The 12738-nt window shown below is 34.8% G+C and overlaps 1 protein-coding gene across 1 annotated transcript in view; it reads left to right on the forward strand.

Annotated features, from left to right (window-relative positions):
- Window positions 1–7413: 7413 nt before the first annotated feature.
- The window catches only part of LOC124360336 (aquaporin-like), an 85643-nt gene continuing 80318 nt past the window's right edge, over window positions 7414–12738 (forward strand). The window contains exon 1 of the mRNA XM_046813883.1: window positions 7414–7597. The gene's annotated coding sequence lies outside the window, so the exon portion shown is untranslated. The remainder of the gene's footprint in view (window positions 7598–12738) is intronic.

A 12738-nucleotide genomic window follows, 5' to 3' on the forward strand; every position in this document is an offset into this window, starting at 1 on the left:
GTGCAGATAATATAAGGGGTCCAGGTGGCTAGATATAATAGCTAGTTCATCACTTACCAGTCACGATAAGGAAATGAGAATACCACGCTCAGGAGGAAGATACAATCGTACCGATGTGTCCACATGGTATCACTAGGGGTCCACGTAGCTAGATATAATAGCTAGTTTATCACTTACCAGCCACGATAATGAAATGAGAATACCACGCTCAGGAGGAGATGCAATCGTACCGATGTGTCCACATGGCATCACTAGGGGTCCAGGTGGTTAGATATAATAGCTAGTTTATCACTTACCAGCCACGATAATGAAAATGAGAATACCACGCTCAGGAGGAGATACAATCGTACCGATGTGTCCACATGGCATCACTAGGGGTCCAGGTGGGCTAGATATAATAGCTAATTTATCACTTACCAGCCACGATGATGAAATGAGAATACCACGCTCAGGAGGAGATACAATCGTACCGATGTGTCCACATGGCATCACTAGGGGTCCACGTAGCTAGATATAATAGCTAGTTTATCTCTTACCAGTCACGATACTGAAATGAGAATACCACGCTCAGGAGGAGATACAATCGTACCGATGTGTCCACATGGCATCCACTAGGGGTCCACGTAGCTAGATATAATAGCTAGTTTATCACTTACCAGTCACGATAATGAAATGAGAATACCACGCTCAGGAGGAGATACAATCGTACCGATGTGTCCACATGGCATCACTAGGGGTCCACGTAGCTAGATATAATAGCTAGTTTATCACTTACCAGTCACGATAATGAAATGAGAATACCACGCTCAGGAGGAGAAACAATCGTACCGATATGTCTACATGCATCACTAGGGGTCCACGTAGTTAGATATAATAGCTAGTTTATCACTTACCAGCCACGATAAGGAAATGAGAATACCACGCTCAGGAGGAGATACAATCGTACCGATGTGTCCACATGGCATCACTAGGGGTCCACGTAGTTAGATATAATAGCTAGTTTATCACTTACCAGCCACGATAATGAAATGAGAATACCACGCTCAGGAGGAGATACAATCGTACCGATGTGTCCACATGGCATCACTAGGGGTCCACGTAGTTAGATATAATAGCTAGTTTATCACTTACCAGCCACGATAATGAAATGAAAATACCACGCTCAGGAGGAGATACAATCGTACCGATGTGTCCACATGGCATCACTAGGGGTCCACGTAGTTAGATATAATAGCTAGTTTATCACTTACCAGCCACGATAATGAAATGAGAATACCACGCTCAGGAGGAGATACAATCGTACCGATGTGTCCACATGGCATCACTAGGGGTCCACGTAGTTAGATATAATAGCTAGGTTTATCACTTACCAGCCACGATAATGAAATGAGAATACCACGCTCAGGAGGAGATACAATCGTACCGATGTGTCCACATGGCATCACTAGGGGTCCACGTAGTTAGATATAATAGCTAGTTTATCACTTACCAGCCACGATAATGAAATGAGAATACCACGCTCAGGAGGAGATACAATCGTACCGATGTGTCCACATGGCATCACTAGGGGTCCATGTAGTTAGATATAATAGCTAGTTTATCACTTACCAGCCACGATAATGAAATGAGAATACCACGCTCAGGAGGAGATACAATCGTACCGATGTGTCCACATGGCATCACTAGGGGTCCAGGTGGCTAGATAGAATAGCTAGTTTATCACTTACCAGTCACGATAATGAAATTGAGAATACCACCAGCTCAGGAGGAGATACAATCGTACCGATATGTCTACATGGCATCACTAGGGTCCACGTAGCTAGATATAATAGCTAGTTTATCACTTACCAGCCACGATAATGAAATGGAATACCACGCTCAGGAGGAGATACAATCGTACGATGTGTCCACATGGCATTCAACATAGGGGTCCACGTAGCTAGATTAATAGCTAGTTTATCACTTACCAGCCACGATAATGAAATGAGAATACCCGCTCAGGAGGAGATTACAATCGTACGATGTGTCCCATGGCATCACTAGGGGTCCAGGTGGCTAGATATAATAGCTAGTTTATCTCTTACAAGTCACGATAATGAAATGAGAATACCACGCTCAGGAGGAGATACAATCGTACCGATGTGTCCAAATGGCATCACTAGGGGTCCAGGTGGCTAGATATAATAGCTAGTTTATCACTTACCAGCCCCACGATAATGTGTAACAATACCAGTTTCACTCAGCCAAGGGGGGGGGGGGGTAAATTGCTCAAAATATTAAGTTGCTTTACGTCCAATGGACCTTTAGTATTCATATAACAACATATTACAGGGCGCCACCTTGTTTTGTCATAGTTTAAAATCCAGGCCTGAACAAGGAAAAGGCCTAAGGAAATAAGTAATGGTAGCCAAAATCAGCTAAGGTCAAGTCTGCCAAAGAGTCCTTAAAGTGGTTTTTCTTGGTTTAAACATACACAAAAAATACTAATACTAAAAAGACAAAAATCCTAAATTTTTATAGAATTATTTAAGTTGACTTTGACTGTATAAGTTATAAACTAAGTATACAAGTTCCCAAACTAATTCTCCCAATTTAATTTAAACTGAAAAAAGGCAAGGTCGGTCTACTCAGAAATACAGGTTTTTAATTAATCAAGTCAAAGATTGTCTACTACCATTTATTCCAAGGTCCTCAGATTAAGTGAATTCACAAGTACTCCGAAAACATGAAATAGGCTCTATTAAATGCCTACAACCATCAATGGTGGACCAAAGACTTGATTCCAATTTATACCAGTGTCACCATTATTAATCCAAGACAATGTGTTTAACATGAGATAAATCAAGTTATAATCTGAGATAAAACTCAATACTAAATACAATAGCTTAATATTTGTACAGATAACTTGGGTGGCCACCACATACTGAAATAACCAAGTTAACTATATAGATGATTATAACTAACATAGTATATAAATCTTACACACTATACACATAAATAAATACACAATAAACAGTTAATAATATGTAGTATAAGGGATATCCCAGTAATAATTGTAGACAGTTCCAATATTGACGTCCATTCACTGCTACAATAGGCCCACAGGTTCTCAAGTTGTAAGGGGTCAGGCTCACAAAAAGTCCCAAAAATATTATTAATTTACATCCTCAGGTGGGAGGTAAGATTTGAAAGCCCCACCATTATCCCTTCAAGGTGTAAACTGGAACTAACAATCATAAGTTCCCCATACTATTTTCAGATTATTTGGCATTGGCCGGCAAAATGAAAATAATGAATAGTCCTTCAGAATAAAAGTATTTCCACTTATCGGTACGATGAGCCCCGCCAATAGTCTATGAGTAGGCCTAGGTAGATAGTGGGTAAGGGCAGGCAACCAGGCAGCTGCGCTACAGGCCAGTAGGTAGGCCAGTGGGTAGTGGGTCTCACAAGCCGGAATCAGCTCCCAAAATATCCCTGAGCATACCGAGAGGGAATAGAAATTTGCTAGACTACACATTTCAACATAATGGTGACTAGCATAAATAATAAAATAACACCAATCAGTAGAATAATCTTTTTGGGAAAACAACATTACTAGCATGGTACAATCCATCTACTACATTAAAATTTTCCTTTTTATTAATAACCATAGTTTATTTTAAATAAAGACTTTTCTGTATTTAAACATTGAAAAATAATTTCTAAACGATGAGATTTAATGTAAATTACCATTATTTGAATTTAATAACAATTGAGTTCAAACATTAAATAGATGGATTAAAATAATCAAAGTTCAAGAATTAATCATTATTGAAATTTTTCATTACAGGAATATTTAAATATTTTCATCCTCTAAATTCACTCTGTACAATTAAACAAAATGTGATGACATTAAAATTGCACAGCCTTAAAGGTAAGTAAACCAATTCTTAAAGCTTAAGGCTGAAGTGTAAAAATTACATTACAAAAGTGCATCAAACAGTTACAACATTACACCATGGACAATATAACAGGTTACACGATTCCATCATCTACGGAATTTTGTCTGTTAGGTTTTCTAATAAATTTACCTTTTAAATTAAACAAAACACAAAACCCTGAATATAATAATTACAAACATGTAAATACATATTTTCTTGGACATTAACACAATATTTTATCATAAAAAGCAAATCAATGAATAATCAATAGACATTTTATTTCATGTAAATTTCAGGAATAAACCTTCCTTGTCTCTGTCCATATTTAAATTCAGTTATGACATTAAATTATTTTACAGTTATTTTTATACCAAGCTATTGTCCATAACATAAGTTATTTTTGTCCATGAGCCTTTATTAACAAATTACATTTATCAGAATTAACTCTCACCTTAGCTTAATAAAATCCTATAAGAGCAAGGAGGGAGCACAGGCATGAGAAGCTTTCTGTTCCAATCTTCTGAAACTACTACTGTAGACGGCAGTGATACAGAGTCATCCAAGAGCAGGAATAATCAAGGCAAGAGTAGTCGAATTGTAGTTTGGCCAACTGGTGCTGCAGCAATGTTTACTAACCCAGCTGATAAGAACTAACACAGGTTGATCAGGCCTGTGACCTACTTGCAGACAATTAACTACCTTGATAACTTGATTTTGTCCATCAGCGAACAATAATTGCATTCTTGAGGTTGAATATTATTATTTTGAAAATAAACACTACAAATGAAATGAGAATACCACGCTCAGGAGGAGATACAATCGTACCGATGTGTCCACATGGCATCACTAGGGGTCCACGTGGCTAGATATAATAGCTAGTTTATCACTTAACAGCCACGATAATGAAATGAGAATGAAAAGATATACCACGCTCAGGAGGAGATACAATCGTACCGATGTGTCCACATGGCATCACTAGGGGTCCACGTAGCTAGATATAATAGCTAGTTTATCACTTACCAGTCACGATAAGGAAATGAGAATACCACGCTCAGGAGGAGATACAATCGTACCGATGTGTCCACATGGCATCACTAGGGGTCCACGTAGCTAGATATAATAGCTAGTTTATCACTTACCAGCCACGATAATGAAATGAGAATACCACGCTCAGGAGGAGATACAATCGTATCGATGTGTTGAAGTTGAAGTTTAAGTTCAAACTCATTTATTCAGAAAATACATTTCACAAGTATATACCATCTCAAGGAACCTTGCAAGGTGAGTACGGGAATGCAGTTGTCAAGTAAAGAGTTTTAGTATTTATATTGGTAGTCTTTCACATTGGGATGTTTAATTGTAACTACAGAAATCATTAACAGGCATATCCATAATATACGGGTATAATATAATATAAGATGCGATAAACGTGCAAGAAATACATAATGATTTTTAATAAATGTAAATAATTTACCGTACTGTACACTGTGTCAACTAACACTAGCAGAACCATGAATTAAATTACATTTTTTTGAATTATATTATTAAGAGGTAACCATTAACAGCACAGATATTTTAAAATTATGAGCTATGGCAATATTTTAATAATACAAAAAAAATCAAGTACGAGTAGTTATGAATTTACTGACCAAGGCTTAATATAAACTGCACAGCTTTTATTTAAATTTGGGTTTACAATCAAGAAATACACTATTACCATATACTCTAATAAATCTGTTAAATAAAGTTAACCCTGCAAAACATAATTTGGCACGTAGAGGAGATCATATTGAACAGTTCTTGTTAATCGAGATGTCTGTCTTATTGGATAGTCATCTAAATATTTGTGAATACACATCAACACATATCAACTATACAATTGGGAAAAATTAAGAATATTATTATCATTAAAAAAATGTTTATTCTACCCATACGCCCAATACCAAAAACCGTTCTCAATGCATTTCTTTGAAACATAATTATAGGATTCGTTATGGTATTATAGGTGCCACCATAATGTATGCTACTATATCTTACCATGCTTTCAAACCAGGAAACATACAAATACTTTAAAAATTGGCTATTCAAAAATCCTCTCATGTGGTATAATGAATGGTTAATTTGTCTTAACTTTATCCCCAAGAACTGTATATGGTCATACCACTTGAGATGGTTATCTATGTACAATTGTAAGTATTTAATTGAACCAACTATCTCCACGCTTGGAAATTTACACACATACAGACACTGATGCCTATGGCAAAACATTTTGAACATATCTTCTAACTTTCATTTAGGCTTATCGCTATCAAAAAATAATACACATTTCTTTTTTGACGCATTTATCAATAACTTATTTTTAATTCCCCATTCAGATATTTTTCTTTAAGTCACCATCAATTATCTATTTAAGTTTATTTCTGCTCCCAGCTGAACAACCTAATGCTGTATCATCAGCTTATTCAAATATGGAAGAGTTGTCAATATCCAGCAAGTCGTTAATAGATAAGAAACATGATTGGACGAAGTACTTCCCCCTGAGCAGTTCCATAAACATAGGTTTAAAGCGTCACTCTTGTGATATTATTTATTCTGATAACCTGCTGACGTGATTTTGAAAAAGATGTTAACCAAGCCAATGCTGAGCCTACAATCCCATACCCTCTGAACTTTTAATGGACTTAGCTATTGACGAAGTAGATCATAGAGGAAAATGTATATAAAAGACAAAAAGCAACCTCCAATTTCAACTCTGTTCATTTAACACATATCCATTGCATTTTTCTAATCGTATTCGTGCCATCCATGAAACAGCTATTGAATAGACGTAAAATATCAAATAAAATGTAAGGGTTTTAAAACCATATTTGTGGATAAAACGCTCGTTTAAACATTATTTTATGACACATAAAAGGAGTTAAAATCTTTGGGAATAAAGTGTTCCAGGCAGAAGTCACTGGGCAAGTTGGAATGTACTGAATACCTCTATTTTATTCTGTGGAGAACGCAAAACACCTTTGATATGTCTAGCTTAACGGTTCTGCGTGTAAAACATAGGTCAGTAATTGTTCTCCATAACTACAGTAGTTTAAAGATACCTATTTGGTCATGGGTTTAAAGGGTAATGACATACCAAGTCGTTTTTGTTACACATAGCAAGTCAAGTTGTATGTGTAATCTATTTGTATTATTACAAGATGAAATGTGAAGATTGCACATTTTTGGGAGTTACTTTCTACTTAAAGGAAGGAAAAAACGTGCAAAATTAATTGTTAGATTAAAATAGGTTCTGGTAAACTATAATTTCCTAGTCTTTTTTGTGGTTGTCAATTAGTATAATAATAAAATCGTGGATAATGCTAATGATTTACATTATGAATCACTTTGAAGGATGTAATAGGTACTCAGGAATATAGAAGTGATTATTTGAGTTTGGCGCCAACGAGTTGCGCGGTTGATCAGGTGATCGAAAGCGGCGGCGGTGGAAGGAGCAGAACCCAGCTGGCCGCCATGTGCTAGGGACATCATGCCCTCGGGTGCCACTGACACGACGCTGGCTGGCCTCTGGTGTGACTGAATTGACCATCATCAACACTTCCTTCCACCTCTCGTCAGTCCAGTGACCGGTCCCACAGGCCACGTGAACATCTTTGTGCCATCTGCCGACCATCGCACAGGTAAACAAGTGCTGTGTTTAGTTGTTTCAATGTTTTTATTCAAGACCAATAGTACATTACGTGTTGCAATTGTCATCGAGGAACAATTAAACTGCTATAAAATATATCTTGTAAAGTTAGTAGTACAGATGTCTATACAGCCCTTATCAGTATACAGTAATAATGTGTCAGTTTCCAAATTACTTGGAAAATTACAGTTGGAACATTTGAGAATCGTAAAGACTTAATTGTGTTCCAGTAGTGAATTTCTTAAATGTATCGGAAATGGTCCTTTCCGTGGTGCGTCATGTTTTATGTGGAAATTCGGTCACGGACTGAAATAAAACACTTTCAACGAGTTATGAGCAATACTTTTCATCATACTGTAAAAAATAAAATAATATAATGAATATAATGCAATTAGAAGGAGTATATTAAACAAGTACAAACTATTATAAAATGTATTACTATAGTTTTTAATTTAAAATTTCCGCGGTTTTACAAAAAAAGCTCTTTGATAATTATAGTGTAGCAATTAAACTGTGTTGGACATTTCATTGGGATTGCAAAATAATGTGTCACAAAATAATGACAATAATGTTTTTTTACATTATACTGCTTGTTTACAAACAAGAAAACAGCTGATTTTGAGTACATTACTGTTACCTGATGTAAGTAACAGCCTACTAGCGCGACTGGTGTTAGTATGTGTAACTAGTAGCAGCACGGGAAAACCACCAGTTATTTTCCCCGATCTAGACCTAATGGAATAGTATTTTTCCAATAAAACCGTTTGTTAATCCGATTGGAGTCATAATGAGTCTAGTAATAAATTATAAACTATTTTACTTCTGAATGTTTAATATGATTTTGGTATTTAATAACACTTTACCTTGACATTTTATATATAAATTATATTTTTAATGAGAAGGAAAAAGTGAAAGTTACATTAACGGTTGAATTGTGCATGAATTGGTAATATTGTATTTCCCACAACTGTTAAATTACAGTTTAAAATATGTTACAAAATAATATCAATAATACAATATCCTTGTATAACTAACTAAATGAAAATAACCGATCATTTTGTAAATTGGGTTTACATTCTTCTACATACATGGCTCTAATCTTGTTGATTTATTCACAGTATCGCAGTAGTATTTATGGCTTATCGCAAGGCTATCGGTTTTATGGGAAGTGGCAATAAACCCAACAATAAGGCACGTACTGTCTGTATCGGTTGTTTATTAGATACTGTTGATCAATGGATGTCGGTTGTTCAGTTCGTTACTTGAGTACGGCACAGCGATATAGGAACACTACTACGTGCTACACACTACAACCCTCTGTAAACATGTATTCTATAATAATCATTTACAGTAAAAATATATAACTATACAACTGTTATTATAAGTTTAAAATATTATTTGCTGCCAATGTTTGAAAATAGTGTTTATTTTATACGTTTTCTAAATAAAAAGCCATCCAGTGTTCAAGCTCTGGAACACGCTATAGTTGAGATAATTGGAAATAATAAGTAAAGAAAATTTATGTGGATGTATGTTTGATTACGCTGTTTGATATTAACAATGTTATTTCTGAAACGATGCCTACAGATTACCCACAGAGCAGGTCAAGCGTTTGCCCCAGGTTATCTGTTGATGGAGACTGTAATTATAGTGAAATAGTCCTAAACCTCTGGCCAAGTGTTGGCGGTTATATGCCCAGGTTACGTCCTATTCATGGCATTAGTAGAAATCTGATATCACACGATGAGTCTTTAAGTAAAAGTCCACAAGCCTACTTCACGGTTTTTACATATTTCAGAAAGTATAATTTGAAACATACGTATCAAATCATACATCTACAATCTGCATCTTAAATTAGATAAAATTATGTCTGTGTTGTGCTAATCAGATTTTGAATCGAATTGAAAAAATCGTGTTGCAAGATTATTGTTTATATTTAGCTCAAGAATTTCCTGGGCGAGAGATACTTTTAATGTTATCATAGCTAGTGTTGATTATGAAGCCGAATAATACAGTTATACAACCCTGATAGATTTTAGGGTTCATTGTTAAAACTTAAAAATAAACACATTCTAACAACAGAGTAACACATTATTAAATGAGTGTAGGGGTCACATAATGCTTGTATCTGCCTAGATTGTACTATTACTTGGCAAGCAATTCAAACATTCACACACATAACAAGATCAAGGACATATGATATTTGTTATATAAAGATAAATTCTTTAAGCACGCTAAATGGTTTTCAATCTAAAGCTCCATCTTAAATGTAAAGTCACAGTGTTTCTAAGTTTATGAGGGGTCAATATTGATTACTTGAAAAAATAGTATTTTTTAAATCAAAGTACATACTCTAAATGTGACATTTACAAAAAAAAGCTCACTGACAAATTAAAAATTTTTACAAATTATCAAAATTCAACCACTATCAGGCAACGGTATTCGAAATGTTCTAAAACACGAGTTTGGTTACTAAAACAAATCTGTGTTGTAGTGCTCTATCAATAGTCATGGGTTAACGATCCCGCAAGCGCCGATCTCGGAGTCAGGATGTTGGCTTCTTGCCTTGGAGCTCCGATCATCAAGTTCGAAACTGTTCACTACTTAAGGCGAGCTGAAAATATCTAGTTCGTATTATGGATAGTGGGTACTGTAAACATGAGTCCTAAGTAAATGTTGGTTCGAAAGTTGTAAAAGTCAACAGATGGGTTAAAGGGCTTTGTGGTTACAAGAAATTGTTCACAGTCGAAAATAAAATATTTACGTATACTGTGACTGTGAAGTCCAACCTATACATGTATAAGCTATGACCAGAACTGCGTTTTCACACAATTATTTTAACAATGTGAAACTTTTAATTAAATAAACGCTACTCAGAAGTTATTTCAACTCATCTACAATAATCATAAAACGCTAAAAGCAAAAATGAAGAAATTAAAATTTTTTTACAGAAGAGTAGTAATTGTAGACTATATAATTTCGCAGAATCCAAGTTTTTAAATTTTTGGACTTTTTAAGATAGTTCTTCCATTAAGCATTTTCTTCAAGTGAGCGTGGATTTTGCTTAACTGAAAATTTTGAGAACATTATAGGCTACTTTATTTCGTTACAATATAATACAGTATAGGACTACTGTTTTGAGCTGTAAAACACTTGTAAGTAACAGTACAGTATCCAGCGTTCAATAATTAATAGCTTTACTCATTTGGTATGTAAATTGCTCAGTAGAGTGTCTGATTTCTCACCACAAACTTGACTGACCTTAGTAATAGCTTACCGTCAAATTAGATATTTCGTTATTGTTATCCTGCATAGAATCTAAGGCTCCCCTGAAAAAATAATTCTTCTAGAAAATAGTATAATTAATTATTTGCTAAGTGTCAGAGAAGGGACTGTCCGCACGATACATCGAGAACGAATTGGACCTATAGACATGAAATGAAGCTTCATTAGCAAACATCGGGTTTAATAATTCTGCATGTCATTACACGAGATTTGGCTGAACGTTAGCGAATATTTTATACATTGGTCTTATGGGTACTAAAAATCACGACAGCAACGATAGCATAGCAGAATAAATAAATTTATAAACAGAGTACAATCATCTGAAATTTTAAAGAATGACACAGTTACACATAAAACCTAATGTAATAAGCAATATTTTGCATTCAACCTCAGCGAACCCTGTTACGCCACATTTTATGTGATATACCGCTACATATTTTGGGGGGACAACAACTTCAGACACTTACCATCCTTATGATGTTCTATATGTTACGAAAACAGAACATCATTTAGAAGATTGGAATTTATATACTCGCATTTTTGTAAAATATTAAATATTAAATTTGTAACAAATATTATCCGAAGTTATTTGCTCCATTCAGTGAATTCACCTTCAGTAATAAACTAAAGCAAAGTATTTATAGGATTTTTGGTATGAGATGTTGAGGTGCACAGACAACAATTTTCTAATGACCATAAGTAACTTGAGGGATACCTCGCCATCGTAATAGCCAAGAGTTCCCGAGCCCTAATAAAATAATATAAAATCAGTTTTGAAATGTAGATTTCCCGCAATCATCACAGTAACGTGGTCCAAGTTTGTTATTTCAATCCTTCCTTCAACAAAACTTGATCAAGTGAAGAAGAACTTTATTCGCAACGATCTCAGAGGACTTCCACTACTCTCTCGATATTCAGTTGATTTATTTAAAGCATTCTCGATAAAATCGTATTTTTAAATGTTATATTAAATCAAGGGATTTGTTCAGCAAAATTGTCATGAGTTGTATAACAAATAAAAAATTTTGGTGCAACCTTATTATTCAGCTAACTCACAGTCCTTATATTTATTTCGCAATACTCAAGCCATTGGTTCTTTTATAATAGCACACAATAGTCTTTTCTACACGTGGCAGCAATTGCAAATCTGATGAGGTAATGAGAAACCCTTTTCTATAGATCACAATGAGCTCTTTTGTAGTCTATGTCTCTGATATAGAAACGATGCCATGAGTTCGTGTTGCACATTTCGTAGTCAAATCTTTGGATCCTTTCTGGCGGACGTGGACTCCCAGATTCCAGGAGTCAAGTCTTTGTCAGATATCAGACGCTGCTCTGACGGAACAGAAAGAACAGAAAGAACAGAACAGAAAGTGAAATGGAGCCAAACTCAACATTCGTTTAATATACTATCACAAATTACGCAAAATATTTGGTTATGAATAAATCACGATTTCTGTGATCTTACAATTCTCTGGTAATCTTTAAGATGTGTAGGCTTAAACTTAAATGAAAAAAAAAACGAAAATTGACGATCTAATAACAAAATATAAACGTAGGATAGAGTTTTTTTCAGATTCGGAATGAAATTGTGAAGACATACTTTTTGTAACCTTGTAACGAATATCGTATTTTTAAACAATGACTTATGACTCGGTTATGTATTAGTTGGAGTATTAAATCTTTACAGCATATAAAGTCAGTAGTATTTTCGAGTAGTATTGGCGGTATATATTTTCCAGCCTGTCTTATTTTTAAAATATAAAATATATACATGTTACTATTTCATATTATATAAGAAATATAATACCTTTATAATCTTAACATAGTATATTTAAAATAAAACCA

Source organism: Homalodisca vitripennis, chromosome 4, assembly GCF_021130785.1.
Source record: "Homalodisca vitripennis isolate AUS2020 chromosome 4, UT_GWSS_2.1, whole genome shotgun sequence".
NCBI lineage: Eukaryota > Metazoa > Arthropoda > Insecta > Hemiptera > Cicadellidae > Homalodisca > Homalodisca vitripennis.